The following is a 15,975-nucleotide window of genomic DNA, read 5'->3' on the forward strand; positions in this document are numbered from 1 at the left end:
TTTCTAGCTTGCCTGACAGGTTTGTTCAGATTCACAGCCTCCCAACCACGACAGGCATGGGAAGCTTAAGATATTCTAACAATGCAGAGCTTCTCAGAGTTAAAATTGTTAAAATAGAACTAGTAGAGGATTTCTTTGTTGAGCTAATGCTTGCTGCCAAGTTTCCATATCCCTTACCTACTGTGTCCCTGGGAGTGTATTGATTAATATAGTTGGTGTATAGAAATGTAAGTAGTAGCTTTAATGTTTGTCACCTTGGACCCTTGAGTTAATTCTTTTCTTGTTATAGCCCACCACTTTTGCCCTATAGGAATGCAACTTTATCTAATGCTTTTGGAGGGTGGCATCTGACTTTAGAATAATCACCTTTAGAGAAAAATAAGTTTTCTGAAGAAAGGGTCATAAAATGTTAACAGGCCTCCTGACCAGAAGATGATGTAAATCACCTAAAACTTTTGCATATGATAAGTTTGCAGAAAGAAAGCCTGGCTTCGATAAGGATCAAGGACTGCTGACCTTGCATGACTCTACCCGCCCCCCCAACATTATCCTCTATGCACAACTTAAGATATAAAAACTACTTTGGAAAATAAAGTGCGGGCCTTGCTCACCGAAGCTTGGTCTCCCCATGTCGTTCTTTCTCTTTCCTTTTCCTATTCAGGCTGATTCCATGGAGCGCAGGGGCTCTCTGCATTCACTTTCCTGCCTGGGCTTCTAAGACCCACTCGAGAAGGTGCCTAAGGTGGGGCACCTTCCACGATTCAAGAGGGCGCCTGCGGCCTATGTGAACGGAGCAAGTCCCGTGCTGGGGCTTTATTGGCTTTCTGCGTAAACCAAGGAATATCAGCCTCTTTTCTCTCCTCTGTTTTCTTAACTGCAAAATTCTTTCCTTATCTCTTTCTCTATTTCTCTCAGTCGCCAACGCCATCCTCCCTGAGGGAATCCCTGGATCCAACCGGGGCTGGACCCCGGTACATAATAAATAAAAATATGTGTTAATTTTACCAAAAATTATAAGCAGAGTTGGTTTTCCACTAATGTGTACTGGTAGCTCCTATAGGTTTGTGGTTTTTTGAAAGTTGATATCTTCCTCCTCAGGCATAGCTGAGGAGTAAAGAGAAGCTGAGTAACAAATCTTCTTTCCCACAAAGAATGCCTCCAGTCACAAAAGGGAAAGGTCATGTGACCTAGGTTGGCCAATTAAATGCTTCCCAGTCCCCAGTCACAGACATTGATTCAGAGATGACCCCATGCTCAAATTTGGGCCAATCAGAATTCTTCCCAGGACACTTCCACTTGAGCCATCCAAAAACACTGCCTTGTTCTGATTCTGGCATTGTGAAGCTGATGAACTTGAGGGCTAATCCCACCTAACCTGTGGAGGAATACATGGAAGGAAAGTAGAGAAACAATTCTGATGACACTATAACTCCCTTGTTTTTGTTGCTGTTGCTGTTGTTGTTCACTCAGTCATGTCCGACTCTTTGAGACCCCATGGACTGCAGCACACCAGGCTTCCCTGTCCTTCAGCGCCTCCCAGAGCTTGCTGGGACTCATGTCCATTGAGTCAGTGATGCCATCCAACCATCTCATCCTCTGTCATCCCCTTCTTCTGCCTTTAATTATCAGGGTCTTTTCTGATGAATCAGCTCCTCGCATCAGGTGGCCAAAGTATTAGAGCTTCAGCTTTAGCATCAGTCCTCTAATAAATATTCAGGATTGATTTCCTTTAGGTTTGACTGGGTTGATCTTGCAGTCCAAGGGACTCTCTCAAGAGTCTTCTCCAACACCACAGCTCAAAAGCATCAATTTGTCAGCATTCAGCCTTCTTTATGGTTCAACTCACACATCCATACCTGACTACTGGAAAAACCATAGCTTTGACCAGATCAACCTTTGTTGAAAAGTGATGTTTCTGCTTTTTAATGTGCTGTGTAGGTTTATCATAGCTTTTCTTCCAAGGAGCAAGTGTCTTTTAAATTCGTGGCTGCAGGCACCATCGGCAGTGATTTTGGAGCCCAAGAAAATAAAGTCTGTCACTGTTTCCATTGTTTCCCCATCATTTGCCATGAAGTGGTGGGACTGGATACCATGATCTTCGTTTTATGAATATTGAGTTTTAAGCCTACTTTTTCACTCTCCTTTTTCACCTTCATCAAAAGGCTCTTTAGTTCTTCTTTGCCTTCTGCTGTGAGGGTGGTGTCATCTGTATATCTGAGGTTATTGATATTTCTCCCAGCAATCTTGACTCCAGTTTCTGTTTCATCCAGCCCGGCAATTTGCATGATGTATTCTGCATATAAGTTAAATAAGTAGGGTGATAATATACAGCTCTGATGTACTCCTTTCCCAGTTTTGCCTATTTTCACTGTCAAGATAGTGGAGTCGAAGGATATGCATTCATCCTCTCCAGCGAGAACACCAAAATTGCAACTAGCTGCTGAAAACCATCAACATAAGAATGCTCAATCCCACCAAAAAAAGATGCCCCATGTCCAAGGGCAAAGGAAACGCCACAACAAGACTGTAGGAGGGGTGCAGTCACATTTAAAATCAAATCTCAGACCTACCAGAGACACTTGGAGGGTACAAGCAAAACCTTGTGTGCACCAGAATTGAGGGAAAGGAGCAGTGACCCTCACAAGAGATTAAGCCAGACCTGCCTGTGAGTGTTTGAGTGTCTCCTCTGTAGGCACGGATCAGCAGTGATCTGCCACACGGATAGGGGCTCTGGCTGCAGCAGACCTGGGAGACAAGGCGTGTGGCATAAGTCCTCTTGGAGGAGATCACCATTAGTGTCACTGCCTGGAGCCAGCATGGGAGTCCCCACCCATGACAAGGTCATGTGGGAGAGTTCTGGTGGGCAAGGCAAGCCAGAACTTGAGGGGTGCCCCTCTGGGCCTGCCTGAGCATCTACTCCAAATCCTGAGCCTGTCTGTTTTACTGCTTCATGGCTTTCACCAACTCTTCTGACAGTCATGAGGGGCTATCCCCAACCATTTTTATCTGTAAGAAAAGCAACTCTAGTTAATAAGTCTCCAGGGTATTATAAGGTGTGTTCCAATTGTGTTTCCCTCAGAAAGCCTTCTAACCTGCCTAACAGGTTTCCGGACTCTTGCAGCTATGCATGTGATTGTTTACGGCCTCCCAGCCATATGAGGCACAAGGAGCCTTAGTTATTCTAACAATGCAGAGCCTCTCGGGGAGTTAGAAAACTGTTAAAATAGAACTGATAGAAGATTTCTTTGTTGAGTTAATGCCTGCTGCCAAGTTTCCATATTTCTTACCCACTGTGTTCCTGGGAGTGTATTGATTACTATAGTTGATATATAAGAAATATAAGTAGAAGCTTTAATGTTAATAATAACCCTAGACCCGTAAGCTAATAAATTCTTCCCTTGATTACCCCCACGACACTCTTGCCCTATAGGAATGCAACCCTGTCTAGTGCTTTCGGGGAGTGGTACTAAACTCTAAGAAAAGTCACCTTTGGAGAAAATAAGTTTTTCTGGTTGACTAATTCTTATCAGAAGAAAAATGTTAGCAGGTCTCCTGACCAGAAGATGATGTAAATCACCCAAAGCCTTCGTATTTGCGATAATGATTAAGGTCTGCTGACCTTACATGACTTTGCATCCCCCATTATCTTCTATGTACAACTTGAGGTATAAAAGCCACTGGTAGAAATAAAAGCTACGGACCCTGCTCACTAAGCTCGGTCTCCTTGTGTCGTTCTTTCTCGTCTCCTTTTCTTTCCTTTTGTCTCTACTCTTTCTTCAGGCCAAAGTAATTGGAGCGTGGGGGTATATTGATTTCCCACGTAAACCAATTATAATTAGGCCTCTGATTCTCTCCACTGACGCTATCCCTTTAAATCGCCGACGCCGTCATCCTGAGGGAATCCCTGGATCCAACCGGGGCTGACCCCGGAAGTCACCATAGGGCTGCCAAGCAGACGACCCACAAACTGGAGAACAATTATAGCAAAGAATTTCTCACACTGTTGCAAAAGTTCTAGGGCCTACAACAGATTTCCCAACCTGCAGGTCCAGTAAAAGTACTCAACGCCCCCCCCCACCCCGCGCTCCGCCCCCTCCCAGGGAAACAGACTCTGGGAAGGCACAACGAAACCTTGTTTGCACCAGGACCCAGGAGCAGTAACCCCACAAGAGACTGAGCCAGACTTGCCTGTGTGTCCAGGAGTCTCCGGTGGAGGTGTGGGTTGACAGTGGCCTGCCACAGTGTTGGGGCACTGACTACAACAGTCCTGGGAGCTGTATGCAGGCATAAGTCCTTTTGAAGGAGGTTGCCATTACCCCACCATAGTTTGACCTCAGGCCAAACTACAGGGAGAGAATACAGCCCCACCAATCAGCAGAATATTAGACTAAAGATTTACTGAGTATGGCCCTGCCCACCAGAGCAAGACCCAGTTTTACCCACAGCCTCTTCCTCCCACCTACCCACTTCCTCCCCAGTTCCTCCCACCAGGAAGTTTCCACAAGCCTCTTATCCTCATCCATCAGAGGGTAGACAGAATGAAAGCCACAATCACAGAAAACTAACCAAACTGATCACATGGATCACAACCTTGTCTAACTCAATGAAACTATGAGCCATGCTGTGTAGGGCCACAAAAGATGGCCACAAGTCATGGTGGAGAGATCTGACAAAACGTGCTCCACTGGAGAAGAGATTGGCAAACCATTTCCGCATTCTTGCCTTAAGAACCCCAGGAACAGTATGAAAAGGCAGAAAGATATGATACTCGTCAGGGAACATTTAATTTTAAGGAATCCTGTATGTTGTTTTCTGTTTCTCAAGGCTCTTCTGAAACCCTTCTCTTTCTCAAGGGTTATCAGTTCCTGGGAAAAAGGAACAAGCAGAACTGCATGCAGTTCTCAGGATTGAGGCCATGAGGCAGAACACATCCATGGATTCCTTTCAGTAACCTTTTTACTTTTCTGTATAACTGCTTAGTCATAGTCCTATTTCCAATACATGGATTGTCTTCTGGGCCTGTGACTATTGTTATTCCCTTAGTTACTGTTGTTAAGCGTCTAGTTTCGGTGTTTTTTACTCAACTTTATTTTTCTGCCTAAAGCTTTCTTGTATAACAATATATAAGCACACACTGCCATGAACAAAGTACCCTTGTTCCACTAGAGACTTGGGTCCCCCGCGTCCTTCTTTTCTTCACCCTCTTTTCGTTGACTCCCGTCCCCAGGTTCCGGTCTGTCAAGATCATAGCAAGTGGCGTCCAAAACAGGGACCTGGAGTACGCCCTTGGCAAGCGGACGGAGTGACTGCGGACCTACTGAGGTCGGTAAGTGAGGGGTTATGGGACAAACGGCTGGAAAGCCCCACCACTTTTCTATTCATTATTTATTTAAAATTCAAGGACTTTTGGGTTTGCGTCAGCGATTAGAGGCTTGTCTCCAAACGGTAATTGAACATAATCCCTGGTTCCCTGATGAAAGCAATTTTGATTTAAATATTTGGAACCAGATTAGAGAGAATGTTAAACAGCCGCAAGACAAGGAAAAAATATTCCAATAGATTTCTGGCCCTTATGGGCCCTCATTAAAGCCATGATTTTACCTTTCCAAAAAAATGTTAGCCCCCCTGATATTCGACAACAGGCAAAACACTTGTAACATGACTATGAATTAGATGATAAAACTTTACAAAAGGCCCAATTAGAACAACATAAAATATTTTAGAATTTTCCCACCAGCACTGCTCCAGTTGCCCCAACTGCTCCTCCTCCTCTTACAACAGGCACCAAAGTGAACGTCCTCTCAACTCAAGGACAAAACAACTTTAACAATGACTCTTCTGAGGCTCTTTTTGACACTAAGGCTAACAATACTTTTTAAAATGACAATGATAATCCTTTAACATACACTCACATTTGTAAGAAAAAACTTTCTACTCATTCTCCTTCACGACAAAAGCTTTATGAGTTACTAGACAGACATGGAAAACGAATTCTTTCTAACCTTCACCACGTCACACCTGCCCTTAGCCGAACAAAACCTTGCCAAATATAAACTCCGAAGAATTGAGCCACCCAATTCTGACAAAGATGGTCCATATTTTGAGCCCAACCTATGGATGTGGGTAAACCCCAATATCATATTTCCCCCTAGAATGTTAGAAGTCAATAAAACCTGAAGACAGTTACAGTAAAATATTTCAAGGACCTAATGAAGCCTATGCTGATTTTTTAGCTAGGTTGAAAGTTGCCTTTTCCCATAGTGTTATCGGAGGAAAAGCCAAAAGGCAGCTAGAAAAACTGCTTGCTTATGAGAATGCAAATCAGGAATGTCAAAGAGCTATCGCTCCAATTCGTGACACTGGGACTATTATTGACTATCTGAAGGCTTTCGCAATTTAAGATCAGAAACTAAAAAAATGAAAATACTAGCTGAAACAATGGCTGCTGCCTTTAAAAAGGGAAATGAAAGATGCCTTACATATGGGGATAAGACACATAAAAAAAAACAAAAAGATTGTCCTAAAAAACACACAGAGAAAATTAAAACTGCTAGAAAACCTCCAGGAATTTGCCCTCGTTGCCATAAGGGGATACATTGGGCCAGGGAATGTCAGTCTAAATATGATGTTGAAGGAAAGCTTATTTTGAAAAACTCCAACCTAGAGATTCCCCAGGTCCCCATCAATAAAAACCAGGGACAAACTCCATCTTTTCCCTCAAATCCTCAACATCAGGCAGTGCTGCCATCAATATACCAGCCTTAAATGATTTTCTCTTTTTTCCTTAAGTAATCCCTTCCAAAATGCCTACCGGACTTTTTGGACCCCTACCCCCACAAACCTTCGGTCTTTTACTTGGCCAATCTAGTCTGACTTCTAAAGAAATTACTATTCACCCTAGAGTATTTGATTCCGATTATAAGGGAGAAATTCAAATTATAATGTCATCTCAAATATTATGGCAATTTAAAAAGGGAGATAAAATTGCTCAATTACTTCTTTTGCCTTACATTTCTATTAACTCCTCTGATGGTATGCGGACAGGTGGATTCAGCAGTACAGATCAAAAACAATCCTTATGAACATCAATTATATCTGAATATACCCAACCAAGTATAAATATAAAAATTAATGGCAAAAATTTTTCTGGTCTTCTTGATACTGGATCTGATATTACTATTATCTCCAAACATTTATGGCCCAAATCTTGGGCTATACAGAAAATTTCTTGCCAAATTGCAAGAGTTTCTCAAACTAAAATACAAGCGGTTTATCAAAATGTCTAAATATATCCATGTGAGAGACCAAAAGGCCAGCTACAACATTACGACCCTACATGATAGACGCACCTCTTAATTTAATAAAAAGAGATTTACTTATGCAATGACAAGCTCAAATATATATTCCACATTTTTCTTAGGGGCCACTGCTCACTTAACAAACCATGCAATTATTAAAATAACTTGAAAAAGTGATGAGCCTATTTGGACAAAACAATGGCCCCTTACAAAAGAGAAGCTAAAGGCTGCTAAGAAACTTATCGATACACAATTAAAATTAAAACATATTGAGAAATCTTTTTCCCCTTAAAATTCTCCCATTTTTTGTAAAACAAACAAAATCTAACAAATGGCATTTCTTAACAGACCTTCAAAAAGTTAACGCATCTATAAAATCTATGGATACATTACAACTAAAAATTCCATCACCTACCACTCTTCCTCAAAACTGGCTTATTATTATTATAGATTCACAGGATTGCTTTTTTACTATACCTTTACACCCTCTAGACCAAGAAAGATTTGCCTTCTCTCTTCCTTTTCCTAATCATATCAGGCCTCATAAGCAATATCAATGGACTGTATTGCCTCAAGGAATGATGCATTCTCCCACCATGTGTCAATATGATGTAGCCAAAGCCCTTGAACCTGTGAGAAAACAATTTCCTGACTTTCTTGTTATTCATTATATGGATGATATATTGTTTTCAGCTCCATCTATTTTAGAGACTCAACAGATATTTGACATAACTCAATAATGCTCAAAAGACTCTAGATTAATTATTGCTCCTAAAAAATATTCAAGCCTCTACACCTTACCATTACTTAAAATCTGTTGTTAATAGACAACATATTACTCCCCAACTATTGGATTAGACCCTCTTTGGGCATTATAAATTATCAACTGACTAATTTATTTAATACTTTGAAAAAAGAGCTTGATTTAAATAGTCTTCATTAACTTTCACAAGAGACATAAAAAGAACTCTGTTTAATACAAAATAAGTTACAAAAACAATTTCTTACTCATATTAGACTTAAATTGCCTTTAGAGTTGTTTATACTCCCCTCTCTCCATTCTCCTACAAGACTTCTTGCCCAACAAGAACACCCAATAAAATGGATATATACCCATTTTAGAGAGATAAAGTCACTTATGCCCTATCTTGATTTGATTGCTCTAATAATTATTCAATAAGAAAAATAAAACTAAGACTTTAATTGGCTCCGACCCTCATCAAATTTTATTGCCTATTGATGAAGCTCAATTTAAAAATACATTACAAACTTCTACCAATTTCCAAATAGCCTTCTTAGACTATTTTAGAGAATTTCATTTCATTACCCTTCTAATAAACTTTGGAATTTCTTCAAATATATTGAATTTATTATCTCTCACATTGTTACATCACAACCTATACCTCAAGCTCATGTTTTCTATATAGATGGGACTAAAAACACTAAAGCCTCATTTTGGTCTCTTAAAAGATGTAAAGTCTTTTATACTAAATTTCATTCTGCTCAACAAAACAAACTATATGCTCTTATTCAGGTTATTCACCTACATCCTTACCCTATTAGTATAATTTCTGACTCCTCATATTCAGTTTTTATATTAAAAAATATAGAAACTTCTACCATAAATTCTAATCAATCTATTATTCAACAACTTTTTCTTGAATTACAATCTATTATTAGGAACCACACTTCCCCCATTTCACACACTGAAACTACAAATAAAAAATTAAAAAAGGAGGAATACACAGGAACAATTCTATCTTCCCTATCAAGAGCAGACTTTACTAGATTCCAATGCAAGATATTCTTTAATCCTATAACTATTGCTAATACAGCTTTATTTATTTAAAAATTTTTTAAAACTTACCATAAGGAGTTATCTTGACATAAGCAGAAAAAAGATTTCTAGGAATTGAAAGACACTTCCCTTCCTCTGCCCATTTGGTATCAAGATGGGCTAACTAAACAATGGAAATCTGGGAAATTAATCTTACAGGGAAAAGGGTATGCTTGTATTTCTCCAGATAAATCCAGCGAAAATCAGCTGGCTCCCTCTTCAGAAGATCCACCCCAGGAGAGCCTCCAGCGTTAAAAATAAAAAAGAAACAACAAAATTCCTGGGAAAAAAAAATTCCAATACAAACCATGGTGACTCTAAAAATCTCCAAGAAACACCACCCTCAATGTCATCGACCTTATCATCTCCTTACCTAGAGATAAACAAAACCCTTACTAATCAAGCTAAAAATCTGGTTTTTCAACAGGGAATCCTCTGAATCCGGAATTAAAGCGCTCTTGCCCTTTTGGCTCTCTGTTGCTGTACTGTTTTCGTAGAGTTCCACAAAAGTGTCAGAATCCGGAAAATAATTTTGTTGCTATGCTTGCATTGCTTGCTTTTGCTTCCCCTGCTCAAGCTGAATTAATTAATCATACTTATTGGACCTATATACCTAACCCCCTTTTTACTACAGGTATTTTAGACAATAGACTGGTGGAACCCATCCTTATTATAAAAATGTCTCAGAGCAACCGGGAACTAGTGGTTGACTTTCTCTCTTACAAGCTTTCCCAGAAAGGATACAGCTGGAGTCAGTTTAGTGATATGGAAGAGAACAGAACTGAGACCCCAGAAGGGACAGAATCAGATATGGAAATCCCCAGTGCCATCAATGGCAACCCATCCTGGCACGTGGCAGATAGCCCTGCAGTGAATGGAGCCATTGGCCACAGCAGAAGCTTGGATGCCCGGAAAATGATCCCTATGACAACAGTAAAGCAAGCCCTGAGGGAGGCAAGCAATGAGTTTGAACTGAGGTACCAACAGACATTCAGCGACCTGACGTCCCAGCTCCACATCACCCCAGGGACAGCGTATCAGAGCTTTGAACAGGTAATAAATGAACTCTTCTGGGACAGGGTAAACTGGGGTCGCATTATGGCTTTTTTCTCCTTCGTGGGGCACTATGCATGAAAAGTATAGACAAGGAGATGCAGGTATTGGTGAGTCAGGTCACGACTTGGATGGCCGCTTACCTAAATGACCACCTAAAGCCTTGGATCCAGGAGAATGGTGACTGGGACACTTTTGTGGAACTCTACGAAAACAATACAACAACAGAGAGCCAAAAGGGTCAAGAGAGCTTCAACTGCTGGTCCCTGATGGACGTGAGTGTGGCTGGTGTGGTTCCACTGGGCTTGCTCTTCAACTCATAATAACTATTCCTTTCGTTAGAGTCATTCAAATTTTATACAAGCTTATGTTCCTCTTCCTTTTGTTATAGCTATAGAGAACTTACAATGTAATAAGACTCTACATTTTGTGACTTGTACAGATTACAAATTTTATACTTGTCTTAATTCCTCTGTTTCTTTGAAAACGAATCCCTAGAAAGAGGGTCCCATGGCAGGACTTGCCTCCCGACTACTCATTCAATTACTCCGGCGATCTAAACGGTTCACTGGATGGTTAATTCTCAGCATTTTGAGATTAATAGCCATTTATACTGCTGCCGCTGTCGCAGGTATCGCTTTAACAAACCTCAATTCAAACACAAAACTTTATTCAAAATTGGACCAAAGATGCTCATACTATGTGGGCCACTCAGGCACAGATAGATGAAGAAATTCAAGATGAAATACAGGAACTAAAGTGAAAGTGAAGTCACTCAGTTATGTCCGACTCTTAGCGACCCCATGGACTGCAGCCTACCAGGCTCCTCCATCCATGGGATTTTCCAGGCAAGAGTACTGGAGTGGGTTGCCATTGCCTTCTCTGTGTAAGTGTGGTGAGTGGCACTTTATATACCTGGTCTAATTTAATCCTCCAAAGAATCCTGTGAGGTAATATAAAGGTCTATTCATTTCAACATCAAACATTACCATGTGGTCACACAGGTATAACACCTTTATGTCATGAAGGGCAGAAACTCATTCCTAGAACATACACTGTGACTAGCAACTGCCTCCCCTGCAAAAGCAGCATCTCCTCAGAGGCTTGGGCTGTCAGGAAGTAGTTCAACTTGGTGTTTTTCACACAAGTGCAAGCCTGTTAGCATTTTTCCATTTCCATATCAGTGTGTGTTTCAACCTCTGTGAAGTCATGCAGAATGTATGGAATGAAGATAAGTACATTTTTGGCTTCTGAGAAATTCAAGTAAGATATTTCCCATCTGAAAGAGTTTAGCACTGTGGGTTTTAGAATGATGTCTACTATCCATGTCTGAAGGAGAAGGACCCAAGGAACTGAATCTCAAACTTATCCTGATTTCTGTTTTCTCCCTTCAGGATTTGTGCAAGGAGGTAGGAAATGAAGACTCAATCCAAGAATCTTTTTTTTTGGCTGTGCGGTGTAGCACATGGGATCTTAATTCTCCAACCAGAGATTGAACCCACACCTCCTGCACTGAAAACTCAGAGTCTTAACCACTGGACAGCCAGGGTGAAGTCCCCCAAGAATCTATTCTTAAGTAGCGACTTGAAGATCCAAATGCTGATATCAGGTATCTATTACCTATTTTTAAAACGTATGTTTCCTGAAAACCACTTCAGTATATACAACCACCTCAGTGGTGTACTCTACCACTTCAGTACAGCTCCTCCTTCACACCTACAGGATCATGGAAGGCAGCAGTCACATGAGAACCACTGTAACCAGGAGTAAGATCACCAGCCCATCCCAAACAAGACACATGGAGTCACAACTCCCAGGACGTCTGCAATGACTGTGGCCTTTAAACCACTTGACTGGCTCCAGGAACTAAAAATAGCCATCAAATGGGTCAGAGATCAATTAATAGATTTACAAAAGCAAATAAGATTAAAATGTGATTGGAATTCTACTCAATTTTGTATCACCATTGTTCAGTTCAACTATAGTGCCTACAACTGGGAACAAATTAAATTTCATTTGCAAGACATACACGATAATGCTTCCCTAAATGCACAATTATTACAAAAAGAAATCTTTGAAACCTTCTCTAAAAGTCTGCCCTCTTCCAATAATTTGAAAACTTTAGCTGAACAGCTAGTTGATCAATTATCTGGGCTACACTCTCGAAGATGGTTCCAAAGTTTTACTCATAGTATTGGGTCTGGTGCTGTAACATTGGTAATTGTCCTGGTAATTATATTTGTTGTATACCAATGCAAAGAAATAGAGGAAAACAACAGAATGGGAAAGACTAGACTTCTTCAAGAAGATTAGAGATACCAAGGGGACATTTCATGCAAAGATGGGCTCAATAAAGGACAGAAATGGTATGGACCTAACAGAAGCAGAAGATATTAAGAAGAGCTGGCAAGAATACACAGAAGAACTGTACAAAAAAGAGCTTCACAACCAAGATAATCACGATGGTGTGATCACTCACCTAGAGCCAGACATCCTGGAAGGCGAAGTCAAGTGGGCCTTAGAAAGCATCACTACGAACAAAGCTAGTGGAGGTGATGGAATTCCAGTTGAGCTATGCCAAATCCTGAAAGACGATACTGTGAAAGTGCTGCACTTAATATGCCAGCAAATTTGGAAAACTCAGCAGTGGCCACAGGACTGGAAAAGGTCAGTTTTCATTCTGATCCCAAAGAAAGGCAATGCCAAAGAATGCTCCAACTACTGCACAATTGCACTCATCTCACACGCTAGTAAAGTAATGCTCAAAATTCTCCAAGCCAGGCTTCAGCAATACGTGAACTGTGAACTTCCAGATGTTCAAGCTGGTTTTAGAAAAGGCAGAGGAACCAGAGATCAAATTGCCAACATCCGCTGGATCATGGAAAAAGCAAGAGAGTTCCAGAAAAACATCTATTTCTGCTTTATTGACTATGCCAAAGCCTTTGACTGTGTGGATCACAATAAACTGTGGAAAATTCTTCAAGAGATGGGAATACCAGACCACCTGATCTGCCTCTTGAGAAACCTATATGCAGGTCAGGAAGCAACAGTTAGAACTGGACGTGGAACAACAGACTGGTTCCAAATAGGAAAAGGAGTTCGTCAAGGCTGTATATTGTCACCCTGCTTATTTAACTTATATGCAGAGTACATCATGAGAAAAGCTGGGCTGGAAGAAACACAAGCTGGAATCAAGATTGCCGGGAGAAACATCAATAACCTCAGATATGCAGATGACACCACCCTCGTGGCAGAAAGTGAAGAGGAACTAAAAAGCCTCTTGATGAAAGTGAAAAAGGAGAGTGAAAAAGTTGGCTTAAAGCTCAACATTCAGAAAACGAAGATCATGCATCTGGTCCCATCACTTCATGGGAAATAGATGGGGAACATTCTATTCTAAAAGAGATCTATTCTAAAAGAGATCGGTCCTGGGTATTCTTTGGAAGGAATGATGCTAAAGTTGAAACTCCAGTACTTTGGCCACCTCATGCGAAGAGTTGACTCATTGGAAAAGACTCTGATGCTGGGAGGGATTGGGGGCAGAAGGAGAAGGGGACGACAGAGGATGAGATGGCTGAATGGCATCACCAGCTCGATGGACATGAGTTTGGGTAAACTCTGGGAGTTAGTAATGGATGGGGAGGCCTGGCATGCTGCGAATCATGGGGTCACAAAGGGTCGAACACGACTGAGTGACTGAACTGAACTGAACTGATGCCTTTCAACAAGTATTGTTCAAACTAAACAAACTCAATTGGTCAGGACCTTTTTAACAAAAATAATAAAAAAGGAGGAATTATCAGGGAATGTTTAATTTTAAGGAATCCTATATGTTGCTTTCTGTTTCTCAAGGGCCTTCTGTTCCTTATCAGTTCCTGGAAAACAGGAACGAGCACAGCTGCATGCAGTTCTTAGGACTGAGGTCATGAGGTGGAATGCATACATGGATCCCTTTCAGGAACCTTTTTACTTTTCTGTAAAACTACTTAGTCATGTTCCTATTTCCAATACATGGATTGTCTTCTGGCCCTGTGACTATTGTTATTCCCTTAGTTACTGTTGTTAAGTGTCTGGTTCCGGTGTTTTTCGCTCAACTTTATCTTTCTGCCTAAAGCTTCCTTGTATAACAATATATAAGCACATGCTGCCATGAATAAAGTACCCTTGCTCCACTAGAGACTTGGGTCCCCCGCGTCCTTCTTTTCTTCGCTTTCTTTAGGTTGACTCCTGTCCCCAGGTTCCAGTCTGTCAAGAAGACCATAACAGATACTGAAAGATGAACTCCCCAGGTCAGCAGGTGCTGCATATGCTACTGGGGAAGAGTGGAGAAATAGCTCCAAAAGGAATGAAGAGGCTAAACCAAAGCAAAAACAATGCTTAGTCATGGATGTGACTGGTGATGGAAGTAAAGTCTGATGCTGTAAACAACAATACTGCATAGGAACTTGGAATATTAGGTTCATGAATCAAGGTAAATTGAAAGTCGTCAAACAGGAGATGGCAAGAGTGAATGAACATCAACATTTTAGAAATCAGTGAGCTAAAATGGACCAGAATGGGCGAATTGCACTCAGATGACCATTATATCTACTACTGTGGGCAAGAATCACTTAGAAGAAATGGAGTAGCCCTCATAGTCAACAAGAGAGTCCAAAATGCAGTACTTGGATGCAATCTTAAAAACGACAGAATGATCTCTGTTCTTTTCCAAGGTAAACCATTCAATATCACAGTAATCCAAGTCTATGCCCCAATGACTAATGCCAAAGAAGCTGAGCCAGACTGAGCCAAACGGTTCTATGATGACCTAAAAGACCTTCTAGAACTAATACCAAAAAGAGATGTCCTTTTCATCATAGGGGACTAGAATGCAAAAGTAGGAAGTCAAGAGATAACCTTGAGTAACTGGCAAGTTTGGCCTTGGAGTACAAAATGAAGCAGGGAAAAGGCTAACAGAGTTTTGCCAAGAGAACGCACTGGTCATAGCAAACACCCTCTTCCAACAACACAAGAGAAGACTCTACACATGGACATCACCAGATGGTCAACACTGAAATCAGACTGGTTATATTCTTTGCAGCCAAAGATGGAGAAGCTCTATACAGTCAGCAAAAACAAGACCGGGAGCTAACTGTGGCTCAGATCATGAACTCCTTATTGCCAAATTCAGAATTATATTGAAGAAAGTAGGGAAAACCACTAGACCATTCAGGTATGCTGCTAAGTTGCTTCAGTCATGTCCGACTCAGTGCGACCCCATAGACGGCAGCCCACCAGGCTCTGCCGTCCCTGGAATTCTCCAGGCAAGAACACTGGAGTGGGTTGCCATTTCCTTCTCCAGTGCATGAAAGTGAAAAGTGAAAGTGAAGTTGCTCAGTAAATGTCCAACTCTTTGTGACCCCATGGACTGCAGCCTACCAGGCTCCTCCGTCCATGGGATTTTCCAGGCAAGAGTACTGGAGTGGATTGCCATTGCCTTCTCCGCATTCAGGTATAACCTAAATCAAATCCCTTACCATTATACAGTGGAAGTGACAAATAGATTCAAGGGATTAGATCTGATAGACAGAGTGCCTGAAGAACTATGGATGGAGGTTTGGGACATTGTACAGGAGGTGGTGATCAAAACCATCCCCAAGAAAAAGAAATAAAAAAGGCAACTCCCAAAGTTGTAAAACTGTAACTACCTAAGTCAGTTAATTCTGAACTGGCCTTCTCAGTTGTGTTGAGCTGATAAATTCCCTTTATTTTGAGCTGGCTTTCTGACACAGTCAACAGTTTCTGAAT

General features: G+C 41.2%; 1 protein-coding gene and 1 pseudogene across 2 annotated transcripts in view; one reads left to right on the forward strand and one right to left on the reverse strand.

Annotated features, from left to right (window-relative positions):
* The window catches only part of SLC4A5 (solute carrier family 4 member 5), a 125,202-nt gene that overhangs the window by 106,197 nt on the left and 3,030 nt on the right, over positions 1-15,975 (reverse strand). The window lies entirely within an intron of this gene.
* LOC147363616 (bcl-2-like protein 1 pseudogene) lies at positions 7,597-10,511 on the forward strand (annotated as a pseudogene). The gene is made up of 2 exons (XR_015137471.1): positions 7,597-10,188; positions 10,365-10,511. The product of XR_015137471.1 is annotated as a bcl-2-like protein 1 pseudogene (transcript).

Source organism: Bos grunniens, chromosome 11 (genome assembly GCF_055505025.1).
Source record: "Bos grunniens cultivar Pamir isolate PY7600 chromosome 11, Bosgru_T2T1.0, whole genome shotgun sequence".
In the NCBI taxonomy this organism is placed as follows: Eukaryota; Metazoa; Chordata; class Mammalia; order Artiodactyla; family Bovidae; genus Bos; species Bos grunniens.